The sequence below is a fragment of the Arvicanthis niloticus genome, chromosome 2 (assembly GCF_011762505.2).
Source record: "Arvicanthis niloticus isolate mArvNil1 chromosome 2, mArvNil1.pat.X, whole genome shotgun sequence".
NCBI lineage: Eukaryota > Metazoa > Chordata > Mammalia > Rodentia > Muridae > Arvicanthis > Arvicanthis niloticus.
The window spans coordinates 13,529,415-13,550,188 of NC_047659.1; positions in this window are offsets into that span (position 1 = coordinate 13,529,415).

Genomic DNA, 20,774 nt, shown 5'->3' on the forward strand with positions numbered 1-20,774 from the left:
ACCACTACTTGTCCCTAGAAAGACAGACCATTATTAATCACATTAGTCCCCAAGCTCAGGGAATAGGGGCGCTGACTCTTCTTTAACTTCTTCAAGCTGATTAAGGGCGTTGAGATTTTAGAAGAGGGGTGGGGGGGAGAGTAAGTTGATAAGCCTCTGATGCTGTGTCTTCACTGAATCCAGATGGAATTCCAGGACATCAGAGGTTTGGGCAGGTCTGCTCAGTATGCTTGATGAGTAGATACACCAAGGCTGTGTATTCTGCAATATACAATTCTCAGAACAAGTTTTAGTATCAAGAAAAAGAAAAAAAAAATTTCCCACCCCCAGGGGGCTGACATTTTTTTTTTTAAAGATGTTGGTTCTGAAGACTTTTTCCCCCGCTTCTTAAAATTGGTTGTAGTATTTACGTTTCAGATTTTATCCCCTTGGCCTACTTCCTCCCACCACCCAGAAACCTATCCCATCCCCCCCCTCATGCTTCTATGAGGCAGTGACCACACCTACCCCCCTCACTATCTCCTCCCCGCCCTCACATCCCCCCCCTGTGTGTTCATTCATTCATTTTTCATTCATTTTTTTTATGGGACCAAGAAACTCCTCTCCCACCTATGTCTGACAAGGCCATCCTCCCCTACATATACCTCTGGAGTCTTGGGTCCCTCCCTATGTGTTCCCAGGCTGGTGGTTTAGACCCTGGGGGGCTCTGGTTGTTTGGTATTGTTGCTCTCCACCTGGGGTCAATAACCCTTTCTGCTCCTTCAGTCCTCTCACTAAGTTCTCCATTGGGAAACCCCTGATCATATCAGTGGTTAATTGTGAACATTGTCCTCTGAGTGTTTTAGTCTTTGGCTGACCTCTAAGGAGACAGCTATATCATGTTCCTCACATTATGCACTTCCAGCCATCCACAACAGTGTTTAGATTAGGTGGCTGTACATGGGGTGAATACCCAGGTGGAAAGGTCTCCTGATGGCCCCTCCTTCAGTTTCTGTTCCATGTTTTGTTTCCCTATTTGCTCCCTTGAGCATTTTTATTTCTCGTTCTAAGTAGAACTGAGGCATCCACTCTTGGTCTTCCTTCTTCATGAGCTTCATGTGGTCTGTGGGTTGAGTCTTCGCTAATCCAAGCTTTTGGGCTAACATCCGTGGAGATATGTTTGTGTAACTATCTTCTTTTGGGGTTTTTGGAACATTACTTTCTTGCTTTTTCTAGGTTGTAGTTTCCCTCCTTGTGTTGGAGTTTTCCACCAATTATTCTTTGAAGTGCTGGATTTGTGTTGAGATACTGTGTAAATTTGGATTTGTCATGGAATATTTTGGTTTCTCCATCAATAATGATTGACAGTTTTGCTGGGTATAGTAGTCTGGGCTGGCATTTGTGTTCTCTTAGGGTCTGTATGATATCGGTCCAGGATCTTCTGGCTTTTATGGTCTCTGGTGAGAAGTCTGGTGTAATTCTTATAGGTCTGCCTTTATATGTTACTTTGCCTTTTTCCCTTACTGCTTTTAGTATTTTTTCTTTGTTTTGTACATTTGATGTTTTGACTATTATATGGCGGGAAGTATTTCTTTTCTGGTCTAAACTATTTGGAGTTCTGTAAGCTTCTTGTATATTTATGGACATCTCTTTCTTTAGGTTAGGGAAGTTTTCCTCTATAATTTTGTTGAGGATATTTACTGGTCCTTTTAGTTGGGAGTCTTCCCCCTCATCTATACCTATTATCCTTAGGTTTGGCCTTCTCATTGTGTCTTGGATTTCTTGTATATTTTGGGTTAGTAGCTTTTTGTATTTTGCATTTTCTTTGACAGTTGTGTCAATGTTTTCCATGGTATCTTCTGCACATGAGATTCTCTCTTCCATCTCTTGAATTCTGTTGGCGATACTTGTGTCTATGACTCCTGATCTTTTTTTTAGGTTTTCTATCTCCAGGGTATTGTCCCTTTGTGATTTCTTTATTGTTTCTACTTCCATTTTTAGATCCTGCATGGTTCTGTTTAATTCCTTTTCCCGTTTGGTTGCATTTTCTTGAAATTCCTTAAGGGATTTTTGTGTTTCCTTTTTAAGGGTTTCTATCTGTCTACCAGTGCTCTCCTTAAGTTCTTTGAGAGTGTTATTTATGTCTTTCTTAAAGCCCTCTATCATCATCATGAGAAGTGATTTTAATTCTGATTCCTGCTTTTCTGGTGTGATGGGGTGTTCAGGGCTTGCTCTGATGGGGGAGCTGGGTTCTGATGATGCCATGTAACTTTGGTTTCTGTTGCTCAAGTTCTTGCTCTTGCCTTTTGCCATCTGGTTAACTCTAGTGCTGCCTGTACTTGCTGTCTCTGACTGAAGCCTGTCTTTCTAGTTATCTAGCTTGTGTCTGATCTCCTAGGGGTCCAGATGTCTCTGTGATCTTTTCCAGCTGCACTGATTACAGTGGTACCTCTAGGATGCCTCAGGATATGGTGCCTCCAACAAAGTAGTCCAGCTAGGTGTCTGCTGTTCTGGGTGCAGTGTCTCCTCTAGAATATCTCAGGATATGTTGTCTGAAGCTCTGAGTTCATTTGTTCCTCTGTGGCTCTGGATTGAGTGGACCTTCCAGTATGTCTCAGGTGGAATCCGGGGTCCACACAACAGCAGACCTGGCAGAGGTCTGATCTAGGCCTCAGATCTGAGAACTAGTTTCTAAGACACTGTCCAAGTTAGAGCGCCTGGGATCCCTGCTTCCTCTGGGTTCTTGGAGGTTGGGGACAGAGCTGCCACCCAAGGTCTGCTCAGTGCTCTGGCCCAGACCGGAAGGAACCAGTGTTCCAGGCCGGGAGTGACTTCCTGGGTCCTTTTGGTTCCCAGTTACTCCCTGTTGAGGGCGGGCCCTGCTGTCTGCTTACCTAAGATACTGCCTGAGTTTGAGCACCTGGGATCCCTGCTTCCTCTGGGTTCTTGGATGTTGGGGGCAGAGCTGCCACCCAAGGTCTGCTCAGTGTTCTGGCCCAGACCGGAAGGAACCAGTGTTCCAGGCCGGGAGTGACTTCCTGGGTCCTTTTGGTTCCCAGTTACTCCCTGTTGAGGGCAGGCCCTGCTGTCTGCTTACCTAAGATACTGCCTGAGTTCGAGCACCTGGGATCCCTGCTTCCTCTGGGTTCTTGGATGTTGGGGGCAGAGCTGCCACCCAAGGTCTGCTCAGTGCTCTGGCCCAGACCGGAAGGACTTAACCAATAGTTTTAAATTGGGGAGCAAGGTTTACACATCAAAGGATGGTATACATGAGGATCCTCTTATCTTGGAGCAACCAGGTCTTGGGGCAGAACTTAGCATTTCAATTGCACCTGAGGAAACCCTTAAAATATGCATATTAGCACTTAGGTAGTTTTGTGTTTAAAAAAAAAACATGAAATGAGAAGCTAAGGTGCTATGAGAACTCAGAATAGCTGCTGAGAAGAGGTCTGTGTTGCTGTGTGTAAGTGATCCTTTCTTAGGAAGGTGAGGATCTGAGCAAGCAGAAATGCATGGAAATGAACAGATGCTACCCAAAGTAGAATGAAGGCCAAACATGACTACATCCAGGACGTCATCAGCAATGAGAGAAAGCAGATTCCATTCGCACTCATTAGTGCCTGCATGTTCTGGATCAGTGGTACAGCTTGAAGTCTTGGGCTCACATCCCCAGAAAAAAGAACAGAAAGAAAGGAAAGGAGGGGAAAGAAGGAGAGGGAGAGATGAAAGAATGGAGGATATGGGAGGAAGAGAGGTGTTAATACAGCTAGGTTGGTTTTTCAGTTATGGCAAAGCAGTTAACTAATTCTCTGTGATTAAAAACAAAATCAGATTGTGTCAGGGTTTGGAGACCTGTGTTGGAGCTAAGCAGTAGCCCAACTAGCTATTTTTAATTTTAATACTTTAGCCACACTAATGTATATCTCAATGGGTTCCATGTGATATTCAGCACGTGATACAAAATGTGCCGATCACGTTCAGCCTCTCTTTATCTGGGCTCTCCCATCTAAATCAGTCTCAGTAGTGTCCTGTCTACTTTTTCTTTCATACCTCCATCACTCCAGTCACCTCTAAAATGTCATCCAACACTCTATAGAGGTCCAGAAATTATCCTTCAAAGGCACAAGGATTCATCAAGTTGGGAAGCCCTTAACATAGAACCACATTAAAAACAATACTCGGGTTGGAGACCCAGCTCAGATGTTGAATTGCAAATGTTTCCTACCACCTTGGGAGTTACAGTTTCTGGAGTCTGAGTTGCATCTGCAGAACTGCATGGTGAGAGAAGAGAAGTCTCTGGAGTTGGAGCTACAGGTTTATTTTGAGATCCTCTAAACCCTTGCTTCTTGTGACTGCCACACGGAGTTATCGTCAGACCTCCACATGAGTACAGTGACATTGATCCACATGCCTACAATAAATAAATAAATGTGACAAAAGTATTTGAGTGCAGTTTAGGTGTACAGACTTATTTGTAGTACCTAATTTGTTTAACCTTCTGGTGTATCAACTTTATTATAAAGATTCTGGCCAGCAAAGGGGACACTGAAGGACAAGCTGGGTGCTCAGAACTGGACCCTTTTCCCTGTGGTTGTGGGCCTTATCCCACTTACTAGCAGTTTCTCGAACCCTCCTTTTAATGATTTTTCTTCCACAGCAGGATATGGGGCACAAAGGGGTGCTCAGCAACAGCTGGCTGCACACATGAGACAAAAGGTGGCCCCAAGGATGTCCTATTCAAAGGAAACTTATGGACCTGAACACCAGCCTCTTGTTCTAAGATGGGAGTGTGGGGCTCACCACAGTGTCAGTGTCAGTTCACTTTGCATCAAGGAAACATGAAACAGAGCAGCAGGTCATCATGCTGCTACACCTAGCTCAATAGAACAAAAGGAGACAAATAGTGGTGTAAAGTCAGATTGTCAACCATTAGTAGTGGGAAATCTATTGATCACTATTGAAACTGGTTATAGAGGGAAATCTATTTACCCATATTGAAATCACTTGTAACAAACACTTTAGTACATGGAGGTGAGTAGGAGGCTGCTGTGTCAAATCCATGGGCCTGAGAGTCAACAAGGCTGCCTAAGGGTCTGTGTCCACCTCGCTGCTCTTGGTGGATAGTGACTGCCTGCTGGAAGGTCAGGTGGCTCATTGCATCTTCTCAGCATCCTAGTTTGTTTTCCTCATTACCTCCTACCATTTTTTCCCAACTTTGCCTAAGCTTGACTCAGTTATCTTTGGCCTTGGAGTTTGTCCTGGGTATAACTCTGTGAAACACTGAGCTGCTTGGTGTTGCATCTGCATCAAGCAGAAGGCCCATACCTATGGTGAGGTGCTAGAACAGGGCTGCCTCAGACAGCCCCTTAGGCTCCTGGTAGTCTCAAGCACTCACCCTGTGTTCTGTCTGTAGCACTCTGTAAAGGCTGTCATTCAAAAGTGATTTGGTTTGAGTTAAAATCATCCTCAAGGAGGGCTGGAAGAAATGAGGAACTTCAGACATGGCTGATGATATAAAATGGGGCAGCCCTGTGAGAAGCCATGTACAACTCTTCAGAAAGTGTATAGTTTCTGTAGTTCCCATTGACCCAGCGACTCCAGAACAAGAAGTAGGTGTCCACAGAGAAATTAGGGCACATCATCGTTGTAGTGGTACTCCACAGAGCTGCCCTGAAGTAGAAACTATCCAGATGTTCTTCAGTCAAGGAGTGAACAAGTATACTGTAGTCCAGCCCTTCCATGGACTATTGCCTAGGGTGATCATACAAACCACCATTTGGTCTTGAACTAGTCAGACTTATTTTCCACAAAATATCCCTGACAGAATCTCCTTACGTGAAGAAAAGTCTCACTTTGCATCATGGTTACAGAGATTTCCTAGTTGTCTGGGCTCATAGCTTTGGTTACAAAGCCACACAGGCTGTGGAAAATGGAGGGCCTGTTGAAAGATGCTGCTAACTTTAGAGTCCCTGAGAAACAGTGAGCAAGATGCAGGAACTGGCTTGTCCTCCCTGATCCCATGTGCCTTTGCTGGGAACCAAGCTGACTGTGCACAGCCTTGAGAACTTCCTAAGCAGGCTTGCATACCAGGCCAAAACTCCATATTTCCATCCTTTGTTTATTAGGGAAAAGCATTTATTTTATTGAGCTGTCTATAGGCTATGCCTACTATGTTCGTGTCCCATTCAAGTTTTTTTTCTTTCTTCTTTTTTTAGAAATGTACTCAGATTATGTTTGTGAGTACACTGTCTCTCTCATCAGACACACCAGAAGAGGGCATCTGATTTTACTAAGATGGTTTGTAGGCTACCTTGCGGTTTTGGGGAATTGAACTGAGGACTTCCAGAAGACAAATCAGCTCGTAATCACTGAGATCTCTCTCCAGGATTTTGTCAATTCAAGGGTTTATTTCTTATGGCTTTATAGTGTCCTGGATGATCTCTTATATTAACATGAACAGGGAAAGACAAAATGTTTCTGCAACTGTATGTATGAACATGTGCTTGTGTGTGTTCAGGAATGTGTGTGTCTGTCTTTGGGTGTGATTGTGTGTGTGTCTATGTATGTGTTAGTGTGTGTGTGTGTGTGTGTGTGTGTGTGTGTGTCCATTGCTGGGCTCAAACAATGCAGGATCATTTTGCTGTCTCTGAGATATGAGGTACTAGGTTGGGATAGCAGGAGCCAAGAAGATTTCCTATACCTGTATAACTGTATTTTTGGGTCTCAGGCCTTCCACAGGATTCTCTGCCTCAGTCACCTAGGAGCAGCTCAGAATATTGTTCTGATCTAGTTTAAAAGAAATCCTGTCCATGATCATTCTTGTGATCTACAGAGTTTGTGTCGATTGTGTACTCTTTCTGGATACACAGAAAACTGTGCTTTTGATATGGATAGTTTGTCAAAATCTGTGGATCCCAACTTCATGATGAAAAATGTATCCATGCTGTATCTTTGTTGTTATGAATTTTACTATTTAAACATGTACCACTATGTAGATGATTAAGTTGAATAAAGTAGAAACACAAGTGTATTTCTCTAATACATCCCAAGAAATAAAAATATTCAATAAAGGAGTATAAAAGAAATCAGTAAACATGGAGCTGTATCCCTCTTGTTTTCTTGAAATATAGCATCACTTATGAATTCCCAACAGAGATAATGAATTTCAAGACCCCTTTGGAGATGTTGGTCAATTTTTTAAAGTTTGATTTTTTATCCTTTTTTTCTATTGTTTTCTAATGATAATGATGGTTTCTTTTTCTTTTTGCTCTTGGTCTGGACAATATATTTGATGCTTTTATAAAAATATGTTTTTTATAAAAAAAATTTGGAGGCATTGTTTCTGTTTTTGAGTTATTTCTTTTATATGTATGGGTGTTTTTCCTGCTGTAGGTTTTTGCACTACACGCTTGCAAGTCCCCAGAGGCCAGGCCAGAAGAGGTCAGTGGATTCCACCTGGAACTGAAGTTCAGTGATTAACAGAGGATTGTTAATCATTGCTCTTTAGGTCCTCTGAGAAAGAAATTCTCAAGTGGATAATCCATCTGGCAAACCACTGCCTGGACTTTTGTCCTTCCTTGAGTGGTGTATTATCTGCACTGGATCACACCCAACCAAAGAGTGAAGATTCTTGAGATCTGTAGGGTCACATTCTGGGGTAGGCATGCTCAGTGTTTAAACTTTGAGGCCTCCATGTAGGGCATTAGAGTGGCTTCCTGATCATGCCTCTGGATATCTTATTGTTAGGGTTGGAGTTGATCTCTCATGTCTCTTCCTGCATGACAATGCAGATTGGGTTTATCAGATGAACTGCAGAATTGAGAACTCTCCTAAAGGTGGTAAATAAATCATGTTGAAGTACCATCAAAACAGTGTTAGGGTAAGCTTCATATAAACCCAGGGAATGGAGCCTGCAGCAGAGGACACAGGACTGTGGTGATGAGTATTTCAGTTCAAGACTAGCAAGGGAGAGGGATGGTAGATGTTGCCAGTATATTTTTCATGTGGTCTGGAAATTTCATCTGCCATCTTTTAGTTTCGAATTTAGCTTTATTTATAATTTAAAATTGAAAGTAGAATGCAGACATATTCTTTTTTCTTTTTCTATGTTTTTTATTGAAAATGTTTTTTAATACAATACATTCAGATTATGATTTCCTCTCCTGCAACTCTTTTAAGATCCTCTCTCCCACTCCTTCTATTGGAATTCACACATTTTTGAATCTCTCCTAGACAACAAATTGCCATTTAGATAATATTGATCAACCAGCCTGCCTCCATCTTAGGTTTGAACACTATTTTATAGTGAAGGAAAATTATGTTCATTGCTGGTTAGGATTAAATATATCTCAAGGATTGGGCTATGCTCAACCAATAACCTTAACTCAAATGGTTCTGTACTAGCTGTTTCAGAATGGCAAAAATGCCTTTGTTTATCCTAAGGAAAATCACCAACACCTGTGTTGATGCCTACCTATTATGACCACTTTGTCATGATGCTCACCTTGCAACCATGTTTTGTCTCAGGTGGTTTTCATGATCCACGTGTTATGTTTAGGTTCTGCTTCTATAACAACACTCATTTGCCTGGCAGTCACTATGAAGACAATGTTCTAAACATAGGCAGAAACCTGGAGGCAGAAACTGAAATAGAACCTGTGGAGAAACATTGCTCACTGGCTTACTCCTTATGGAACCTACTTTCTTATAATATTCAGAACCAGGCCTTCAGTTGGCAACACCCACAGTGGGCTGGACCCACTCCTAACAATAATTAATCAGGAAATTGTCCAATAAAGTTGCATATAGGCCACCTTTATAGAGGCATTTTCTCAGTAGAGGGTCTCTCTTTTTCTGATTGTTTCTAGCTAATGTCAAGTTGATCATAAACTAGCCAGCATATTTAACAATGATAAATATACCCTGAGAAAGAAATCAAGGAAACAATTGGATTCACAACAGCCTACAAAAGCAAATGATATTTTGGAGTAAACCTAACCAAGTACATCAAAGACATCTAAAGTCTAAAACACTGAAGAAATTGAAGATGACACTAGAGGGTAGAAAGATCTCAGAGAACCACAGACTGGTAAGATTAATATTGTGAAAATGACCAAGGCTAATTGTCGCAGTGTATGTAGATCCATGCCCTCACATTTGCTCACCATAGGAGATCATATAGCTAAATAGACAGGGTAACCTTCCTTTTGTCTTATAAGGTCATGTCCAGCACCACCTGGAACTCTTCCTTGTGCTAATGAGGCATCTTCAGCACACTGACCCCAGCCAATGATATACACTCAATCTGAAAGCTTTTACTCACCCTCCAAAGGTGATCAAAGGTGATCAAATAGCCTTTGATCTCCCCTTAAATTCACTGTCTCACTGAAGCTGCCCCCACTAGAGTCTGTTTTAACACTCTCAATGCAGCCTGTCATCTCTTTTTCTCTTGCCATCCACCTTACTTCTCATCTCTAGATCCACTAATTATGATCAGTTGTAGGCTGATCAGGACACTATGGGTAGGTAGTCAGAGCCTGAATAGCAGATGATGTCTTTGGTTGCCTCCCAGGATCTGAAGGTAAGTCCCCATTGCTGAAGATACTACAGATTTTAACATAAGACTTAAAGAATTCAAGCAAGTTCTGACCCAGAGCTTCCACTCTGAGTAGTTTTCACACTACCAGAGGGTGAAATGTAAGCTGTAAAGACAGGAAAGCAGTCAATACTTCTACCTACAAAGCCAGTGAACCACAACATGGCAAGTTCTCTCCAAAGATGTAAAAGTGGCACTTATATCTTGGGGGTAACCAACAACTGTCTAATTGGACTCAAGGAGTGCTCAACAGGAGGGAAATGACAACTGTCAACCTAGCCAACTGTTTGTGAGTAGTCAGGACATGAGTCTTGGGGAACATGCTACTGCAGCTTTCCTAAACCAGCACAAATCCCAACTGTATTCTGAGTACTTATCCTTCTATCCACGGATAAGTAAGGCTCTCACCCTTTATTAAGGAAGCTTCTTATTGCAGCAGACAAAGACCATACTCATCAAAATGCAAGTAACTACTGACTGTAGGCTGCCCAGCACCATCTGATACATGTACAACACAATCCCTATACCTTAGGCTGTGGGACCATCTCCGAAGTGGGGGCAGAAAGGTTGTAAGAGTCTGAGGACTAGCAAGTCTGCTGTGAGACTGTGTCTTCTTGATATCACAGGGAAGCCACATCCATGATATCTCAACAATATGGCTGCTCAAATGAGACCTGAACAATGATAACATCTGCTGACATGCCAACATGGATGAAGTAGTCTCACGTGGCTCCAGGTCTAAATAAAGAGCTGTGGGCAATTAACAGCAGCTGAGAGAGGTAGAATTAGTGTTCCCCAGGATGAGCCCTCATTCTGGTTATCTATTACACAGTAGACATCACTAATAGAATAACAAGACATCAACAAGTAGACAACAATACATGGACTTATCAGGCTTCACTTATCTATTTATTCTAGTGTGTATAACAAGAGTAATTTTGAAAAAGAGACTGTGTAGTTGATAGGGAGTAGGACACACAGCTGTAGTTGAAGTGAAGAGGAGGGAATGTTATAGATATATTTTCATTAAAAACACAATTAAGAAGGAGACATGGAGAAAGCTAGAAAGTTAGCTGTGTGCTGGAATTCCATTTACCCCTTCTCCTAATTGGCTTAGAATTGAGCAAGCAGCTTTACATGCCTGTCATCACATCTTCCCCACCATGATGACCCAATAGTGAACCAATATAAGACTTGTCCTAACTTGCTTTTTGTCAGGAATTTGGTTTCAAAAATGAAAATAGTGACTAAGGCACAGATCTATCTGACCCTTCTAAGACCCCATCTTACATTGTTATGTCTCTAATTTGTCTGTCCTTGATAATATTCGAGTGCTGTGCATAGCCAAGGCAACTCTTGTGAAAGAAAGCATTTCATCGAGGGCTCATCATTACAATTTCAGGAGTTTAGGACATTATCCTCTTGGTGGATAGTATGTCAATATGCTGTCAGACACTGGAGCACTGGTAGAGAGTTACATTCTGAGCTGTAGGCATAGAGGCAGGTATAGAACTGGGCCTAGCATGAGCTTTTGAAACCTCAAAGTCCATCTTCTAGAAGGACACACCTCCTAATCCTTTTCAAACACTGCCACTCTCCAGTGACTAATCATTGAAGCATATGATCCTATGGGGGCATTCTTATTCAAACCACCATACAGTCTATTACTAAACAAGGTCACAGATTTAGGAGACTGAGGCTTCAACTCGGGAATCAGTCAAATCAATCTATAAGAGGGCCATAGTGTTTTCTAAGGGTACTTTTATAGGTTTGACCTTGGGATGAAATGGAAGAAGAAGAACTGGATTTATCTGGGAAGAATAGATTGGTGTCTAGTGTGGGGAATTAGCATGATTGCTTCAGGCATTGGAGTTCTTTTCCCTTGAGGTGCAATCTAAAAATGTTAAAAAATTTTAAAAAGCTCCCAGAAATCTTGTGTTTTTCAAAACTGGTAAAAGTTATTCACTGTGTTCTTCAGACCCATTATCAAATGTCAGAGTAGGACAAATGTATCATGACTAATGAGAGGATAATTTCTCTATTTAATGAGTTAATAAAAAGTACTTACAGAAGCTAAGGTAAGATGAAGTACAATGAGGGTCATCAAAGATAAGTTGTGACCATATGTGTATTTTCATTAAATGTTTGCCATAATGGCAATTATATAATGGGATCATTCTTTGGGTGTTGTGATCTGTACCCTTGGTTGTAAACCACAGGATCTCCAGGCCCTGAGAGACCCTTTTTAGGAAAGGAGCAGCTGAGGTTGGTCCAGTGGAAGCTCCATGTGCAGGGTAGGAAATGCTAGGGTGCTGAGATGGGTGGGTTGGTGAGGCAGCACCTGCATAAAGGCATAGGGAGGTGGAATAAATGTGTTATGGATGGGAAGCTGTGGAGGGGGATAACATTTGAAATGTAAATAAATAAACAAAACAAGAAAACACAAGAGCAAAAGAACGTTAGACAAATCACAGATGTAGGCAACCCTGGAGATGGACAACCTACAACAGAGATCAGGAACTAAAGATGCAAGCATCACCAACAGAATACAAGAGATAGAAAAGAGAATCTCAGGCATAGGAGATACCACAGATGATATTGACAAGTCAGTCAAAGAAAATACAAAGTGTAAAATGCCTGTAACCCAAAAGATTCAGGAAATTCAGGACACAATGAAAAGATCAAAAATATTAGAATAACAGAAATAGAAGAGGGTGAAGAATACCAGTTTAATGGCACAGAAAACATATTCAACAAAATCATAGACTTTTGAGCTTCTGCTAAACGATCATCTGTTGGACTCAGGGAACACATTCCCCCAGAGACACTCAAGGATAGGAATCATTGCAATAATATGAGGTTTATTTATTAATGATAAGATGACCAGATGACAACCAGGGTACTAGGGTTCTCTTGCATGCAGGCAAGAAGAACCCCAAATTAAAGCTAAGGGCAGCTTACATACTATTTTGCAAAATTTATGAGGGTAGTTATACAATTATTCTTAAACAATAACCATAAAGGCCAAACTCCAACAGCCACTCCCAGGCCTGGTTTCTGTTCCCAGGCCTGGTTTCTAAGTAACTCAAATTTGCACCTTATCTTTTTACAACAAAGAAGGTCAGCTTAAGTAGCTTCTGTTTATCCAGGTTTACTCTGTTATGGGCCCATAAACTCCTATCTTGGGTCTTTCTTCTTAGAATGTTTGTTTGAGTCTTTGGAATGTGCTCTTCCTGGTATGTGACTCTGGGGCAGCTAATATTTGACTCAAACTTAAGAATCTTTTAATTTTAAGTTCAAGCTGAGACCTGAAATTACATTCTTACACATCCTTGTGCTGTACAAGGCTTTACCTTACCTTTCTTCACTCCCTGCCTTGCTTGTTCACTTTTCCTTCCATCTTGAATGCCTCTCTCATTGTGTTCCCATCCTTGAGTCCCTTAGTCCACTGCTGCCCCAACTACCTCCTTTCTCTTTCTCAAACCATTCTCGATTACTGGAAGACCATGGTGTCAACTCCCTATGTCCTTTCCCCAGTTCTTCCTCAGTGCACAGCCTCAGTTGGGCTTTGCATCAAGCTAAGGCAAGAGAAGATGGAGAAGCAGATTTGTCTCCATTTCCTCTTCTCTTTAACAAAAGACTGTCCTGTGTTTAACCATAGCTCCAAGTCATGCATTCATTTCTCTATATGTTTATAGACACTTGCAGACAGACAGTCATTGGCTACTATCTCTAAGGGATGCAGAAGGATTTGCATCAGTATGCTGAAGATAAACTCAGATTTCAAACTCTTTCAAAGCAGTTTAATGAAGCTGATAGAAAGTTCAAACTTGGAATAAAATTAAATGTAGATTCCCCATTTCCTGTTTTCTGTTTTCTTGCACTTTGATTACAGATATTTGTCTTCCAAGTACAATGTCTTTGCAGGACTCTAAGTAATGGAGTTGAATTTACTGGTTTTAACACAACACTGCATGTAACACAGTGTTCTTTTACTATTTGTTCTCTCATATATTATTACATCCTGGCCAGAGTTGTCCCTGCTTCCTCTCCTTCCTGATCCTCCCCTTATCTCTGCTTCTGGCACATCTACTCCTCCTTCATTTCCCTTTAGAAAAAGGGAAGACTCTCAGGCATATCAAACAAACATGGTACATCAAGTTGCACCAAGATTAGGCACCTCCCCTCATATCAAGGCTGGAACTACACAACCCAGTAGGTGTCAAAGTGTCCTTTAAAAAGGCAAAAGGAAGAGATAGAGACATCCTCCTCTCCTGCTCTTAGGATTACCACAAGAAGATCAAAGTAAACACAACCATAACATATGCAGAAGTGCCTAGGGCAGGTCCATGCTGGCTTCCTGGTTGTCAGTTCGGTCTCTGTGAGCTACTATGACCCAACATTAGTTGATTCTGTAGGTTTTCTTGTAACACAGTGTTCTTAGTAAGTACTTATTAATAGACTGAAGGAATATATAGGGGGTTGATCCGGTACTGCTATGTATTCAAATGGTAAATACTGACCCCCAAGATCTGGCTACTACCTCACTTTGTTCCCCTAATACTTGCTGATGAAAATTTTTTGGATTATTGATGCTGCAGCTGTCTGGCATCCTGGAGAGGCATCACAGTCTGATACCTGCTGCTGGTCCATCAGGACTAAATGAGACCTCCTGTTTTTTTTTTTGTCTCCTCTCCTTTTTCCTCCTCCTTGTCTTCCTCCTCTACATCCTCTTCCTCCTCCCATCTTCCTCCTACTCCTTCTCCCTGTCACCTTCTTTTCATATTCCTCTTCTTCCTCCCCTTCTTCTTCCTCCTCTTTTTCCTCCTCCTCTTTCTCCTTGTCTTCCTCCCCTGCCTTTTTTTTATATTTCTATCTTTATATCTGTTTCCTCCTATTTCTCTCCTCTCTTCTCTTTGTGGTCCCTAGTTGTGACCCACACCCCACCCCAACAGCCCGGTTACTCACACATTACCTCCCTCTTTTTACCCCCCAGTAATTGGCTGTAGCCAGTTTTATGTAACCAATTGTTTTAAATTGGGGAGCAAGGTTTACACAACAAAGGATGGTATACATGAAGATCCTCTTATCTTGGAGCAAACAGGTCTTGGGGTTCAGAACGTAGCATTTCAATTGCACTTGAGTAAACCCTTAAAATATCCATATTAGCATTTAGGTAGTTTTGTATTTAAAATAAAACATGGAATGGGAAGCTAAGGTGCTATGAGAACTCAGAAAAGCTGATGAGAAGAGGTCTGTGTTGCTGTGTGTAAGTGATCCTTTCTTTGGAAGGTGAGGCCCTGAGCAAGCAGAAATGCATGGAAATGAACAGATGCTACCCAAAGTAGAATGAATGCCAAACATGACTATAGCCAGGACACCATCAGCAATGAGAGAAAGCAGATCCTGATCAGACTCCTTAGTGCCTGCATGTTCTGGATCAGTGGTACATCACGAAGTCTTGGGCTCACATCCCCAGAAAAAAGAACAGAAAGAAAGGAAAGGAGGGGAAGGAAGAAGGGGGAGAGATGAAAGAAGGGAAGATGGGGGAGGAAGAGAGGTGTTAATGCAGCTAGGGTGGTTTTTCAGTTATGGCAAAGCATTTAACTACTTCTCTGTTTTTAGAAACAAAATCAGATTGTGTCAGGGTTTGGAGACCTGTGTTGGAGCTAAGCAGTACCCCAACTAGCTCTTTTTAATTTTAATTGTGTAGCCACACTAACATATCTCAATGGGCTCCATGTGATATTCAGTACATGATACAAAATGTGCCGATCACGTTCAGCCTCTCTTTATCTGGGCTCTCCCATCATAATCAGTCTCAGTAGTGTCCTGTCTACTTTTTCTTTCATAACTCCATTACTCCATTCACCTCTAAAATGGCATCCAACACTCTATAGGGGTCCAGAAATTATCCTTCAAAGGCACAAGGATTCATCAAGTTGAGAAGCCCTTGAATTAGAACCACATTAAAAACAATATGTGGGTTGGAGACACAACTCAGATGGTGAATTGCACATGTTTCCTACCACCTTGGGAGTTACAGTTTCTGCAGTCTGAGTTGCATCTGCAGAACTGCGTGGTGAGAGAAGAGAAGTCTCTGGAGTTGGAGCTACAGGTTTATTTTGAGATCCTCTAAACTCTTGCTTCTTGTGACTGGCACACCGAGTTATAATGTGATCTCCACATGCATACAGTAACATTCATGCACATGCCCACAATAAACAAATAAACGTGATAAAAGTATTTGAGTGCTGTTTGGGTGTACAGACTTATTTGTAGGACCTAATTTGTTTAACCTTCTGGTGTATCAACTTTATAATAAAGATTCTGGCCAGCAAAGGGGAAACTGAAGGACAAGCTGGGTGCTGGGAACTGGACCCTTTTCCCTGGGGTTGTGAGCCTTATCCCACTCACTAGAATTTTCTCTTACCCTCCTTTTAATGATTTTTCTCCCATCCTTAGAAATAGAAGCTGCAAGTCTATTTTACCACAAGGTGTCATCATTGTTCAGTGTGGTCAATGAATTAACAGTGAACAGGGATAGATTTACATATCACTGTCTGCCAGCTTGAATCACCAGACTAAAATACACTTTAAACTTAGAGTAAACTCTTTCTTATACTTTAGTACAATGCATGCTACTCTATTTCTAGGTACCTCATACCATCCCACTCACTTTATAATATTGGTTAAAGTCAACAAATGGCATGGAGTAATGCATCTTGAAGTCAGACTGTAAGCCCCTCGCAGGCAGGCTTGGACTCTCCTTCTCTTTCTCCTCTTTAATGTCTATGTAGTAATCAGCCTTCTAAGAACTTGTTGCATGGCATGGATATTACCCAGACGTCTTTAAAATGGCAATGGTCAATACACAACTCAACTGAAACAAACAATCAGACAAACAAACAAAAAAGAGGAAGGTATTAACTATGTAACTGAGTGAGCAGTGATCTGGCCTTGGGTGCTTAAACTATTGCCAGCAAGATTTGTCACTTGTCTTTCTTTAGTTCTTGTTGGGCTTTTCTGTGTTTGCTTTCTTGTGTTCACCTGAAGACATCTTCTGTCTTACACGGGGTGGCATTCTAACTTGGTAAACATGTTGAGAATATCTCTTCACTCTCTTCCACTGGAGATGATATCAAAAGAGGACTGTAACTTACCAACTAGAGGAATTCACTCTGAATGGCCAAGCCTGTGTCATCTGCCTGTTTCTATAACCAGAGGATGGCTGTTACATGGGCCAATAGAAAAGCTTTGTGCATCCTACATTCCAACACAACATTTAGAACCACAAGTATCTTGCATGGTAGGGCTTTTTAAAATCCACATATTAAACATAAAACTATAATAATTTATATAAGCACAATAAGATATCTTGTAGACAAGATAAAAGATTAAACAGGAAACTCATTCCGGCTTTGTTTACACTTCATATACATATGGTTAGCCTGAAGATAATTTAATATAAATATAATGACTTCTGTTCGATGTGATGGATCAAGCTTTTAATCCCAGCACTTGGGAGGCAGAGACAAGTGGATCTCTGAGTTGGAGGTCTGCTATCCATAGCAAGTTCCAAGTCAGCAAGGACTATATACTGAGACCCTACTGTAGAAATGTAGGATTAGAATATATCTACTGTGCCTGAAATTTCCATGCAAAACCTCATGTGAGGTCCACTTGTGTTTCCATGAAGAGACTCCAGTTTTGCACTTTGGAGCATTTTAACACTTGTGAGTTTTCACATGACGGATGCTCAACCTATAGTCTCCTCCTGAATGTTCCAAGATAGGGAACTCTGGAATTCCCAGAGTACCTTAATAAGAAAAAACACAATACTACTGTCAGGGAAAGGCTGACTTTTAAAACTTAGAAATATTCCAAGTATTATACTCTACTCCTGAAAATAATTTTCCACTCAATAAGGCATCGCAGGTGGTCAAAAATCCCAAAGTATTTGGAATATTTTCCTGCAACCTTCCTGTTGGGTACTTACCTTGTTTTACTTTCATTGGACTGGACTAGGTACAGATTGGAGGTATAAACTTCTAGAAGTGAATTAGAGCTCATTAAAAAACAATGGGGACTATGACATCCTGTTTGTCATACGTATGATGTGCAAAGCCAAGACTCGATCAGGCTCTATGAAGTTCTTCAGGAATAATTTTCTTTGTTTGGGGAAATTTTTAACAAGCTCCTCTCCACAGGGTTGACTTAGAGAGTGGGCTTGTCAGTGACTGAACACAAGTCAATACCCCATCGTCAAGAGATAACCAGCCACTTTTCCAACATGGCTCTCCAAAAGAACACTCTGGCAGTGCAGCCTTTTGGCCCTTGAAGCAACTATTGGGATTCAGCTTCATGATTGTATCTTTTCTCTTTCCTACCTTCAGGAACGTTTCAGAATACAAAGCAGATCATTTTTGATTCAGATTCCATCCTTAACCCTGGAAACCTAAGAAACAGTATCTTCCTGAAGTTCTCCATCAGCTGCCTCAAGCCTTGATGATAGCATCATTAGGAAAACTGAACAATGCAATCCTAATTCTATTTATCATTAAAGGGAGCAGGCTTTTGTCCAACTGAGAACCTGGAGTAAAATCTTCCTGTAGAAAAGAGAAATAGTTAATCCTTTATGTTTCATATAAATAACAGGTCATTCATTGAACAAATAATTGACATTAGTGAACTGGTTGAAGGCTAGTTAAATGTGTAGCTTATTTACTATTTGAATCTTAATTGGGTTTTTCTGTTCTAGTTCTCAACTGAATAAGTACTTTACCTTGTTCCATCAAACAAAAGTATTGTTTTTGGACAATGGTGGTGTATGCCTTTAGTCCCAGCACTTGAGAGAGAGACACAGACATATCTCTGAAGTTGAAGCCAGCCTGGTCTACAGAGCAAGGTCCAGGACAGCCAAGGATACACAGAGAAGAGAAGCCCTGTCTCAAATACAAACCAACAACAAAACAATAGTATCATAAAGGGAACAGATTTTCATTTTCTTTCTTTAGGTGGCTGAGGCCACACTATTTTATAGCATTCATGGGGGTCAGTAAAGATATTACAAACCCAGAACAACTGTGGAAAATGAAGCCTCAGCAGAACCTGGAAGATGACAGTTACTTGGTAAAATAATGCCTATAAAAGGTAATAAATAAAATCTATATACTTCAAGTGTATTCTGAATCTCCTAGTGTTGGGAAGGGCACTCCTTTCTAATCTGCTGATCTCTGTGCTCAGATGCCTGTAGCTGAAGCTGTATAGTACAATTGAAGTGACTTGACCAACTATCAGTGCTTAGCTGTATAACCTCCATGGGTCCCTGAAAACCCTGGGTCTTGCATTTCTATGAATCAACTGGACCAGATCATCCCCAGAGCCTTCGGGTCCTTTCTAACACCTGTGCTTCTGAGTTTCAAACCAAAAGTCATGATGGCCTGTATAATAGTAGTTTTGTAAGCATTTTTATAGGTAGATTACTAGAGAGTTCACCATGTAATCAGTGACTCACTGCTTAAACCAAATAAACTGTTTTTTGTAAAGAATCAGTTGTCTCACTTTAGATCAATAGCAATGTTTCTTGCTACATCATTTAAAAGGTGGCAGGAATTTTTGGTGCCAAACAGTTACCATTTGAAAATATTCAAAGTGCAATTCTAAAACTCACAAGCATATATGCCATAAACAAAATTATTTTCATTTTTCCATTTATCTCTCTTACTTGGTGTAATGTAATGTTTAGCCAGAAAACTGTTCTTGCTGTTTCACTTAGGCTGTTTTAAAATGAAGAAATTACAGAGCTATTTCCTTTCTGGGTGGAGTGCTTAAAAAGATATTGGATAGAAGAATGATTTATGTCAGGTGACAAGAGAACTCATCCTTAGACACTGGCATCTATGGGGTACTGTGGGGATGATTCTGTGTACAATGAGAAGGAGAGCCTGAACATCTGACAGCAGTGGAAGCTTCTCCTCCAGCACACTTGGAGCTATGAGAAAAGACTTAAATAAGCAAGCAGTTCAAAAAGAACATGATAGGAAACACTCTGTGGTCTTCATTTGTGTCTTTAAAATTTTATTTCTCTTAATCCCCTGTGGAAACAACAAATTGTTCAACACACTTTTTTTTTTTTTTTTTGAATTGCTGACTGGCACAAAACACGGTGGACACAGAAGTATCATTTGTTGCAAAGCAGATTGTGTCTGCAGGAGTTCACTAGATAGTTAAATAGGTTTTTCTAAACTTTCTGATCATTAATTCATCTCTTTTAGAAATATAAAATCAAAGAGTAAAACTATACAATGAAATTCATACTTTCATTTATTGAAATCACCCTGCTATTCCTATAAAACCACAACCACATAAGTAAATTCATTTCTACACTAGAATTAGTCCAAATCATTTTCATTTCACCTAATAAATCCACTGCTGTTTCTCTGCAGAATTGCCACCTTTGATCATTGTCATAGCGATACTCCCTGGCTGAAGGAAGTAGCCCAGGACAACACAAACAATTTGGAAAGGACTTACATGATTTTTTCACTCTTACACCTGAGAGGTTAGGTCACATTGTACCATAGATTCAGAAGGCAGAAGCCACAGATGACAGTGCCAAACACAGTCCTTCCTGAACTACTGGACACATTGAAATTGGGGTTTCACTGGATCTCAGTGAACTCTTGAGTTCTCACTGGTACTCAAAAAGGTAGATATTGGAGAAGTGATGGCTAATGGAACTACAGAGCAGCAATCCAGTATCCCTGTTGACCTTTGCTCAAGATGCCTACTATGTCTGGTTGTAATGGAGAAAGGGAGAAAGTGGGGTTTTCTCTTTTGAAGAAGAGACATAAACTTCACAATTGGATATCCCCTGGATGTGAACTCCTTCCTATATTGAAATGGACAAGGGAGTTTACATTGCAAAAATGGGATTGTGAAAACACATGTCTGAATATATTGAAGCAATGTCTCCCCTCAAAGCATGTGCACAATAAGAAGATATAATCCAACTTGCATAAAATAAAAGGTGCAGGAGAACCATTGTTGCCTCTGGGAAACAGGACAACCTGGGGAAGTGGACTGTGGTACATGAATGGAGACTAGGGGTAGATTTATCAGGAGAAGAATCTCCCTCAAGCAAGAACCCTAGACCTTAAGGTACTAACAAAGATGAGCTGCCCATGCCAAGGCCCTA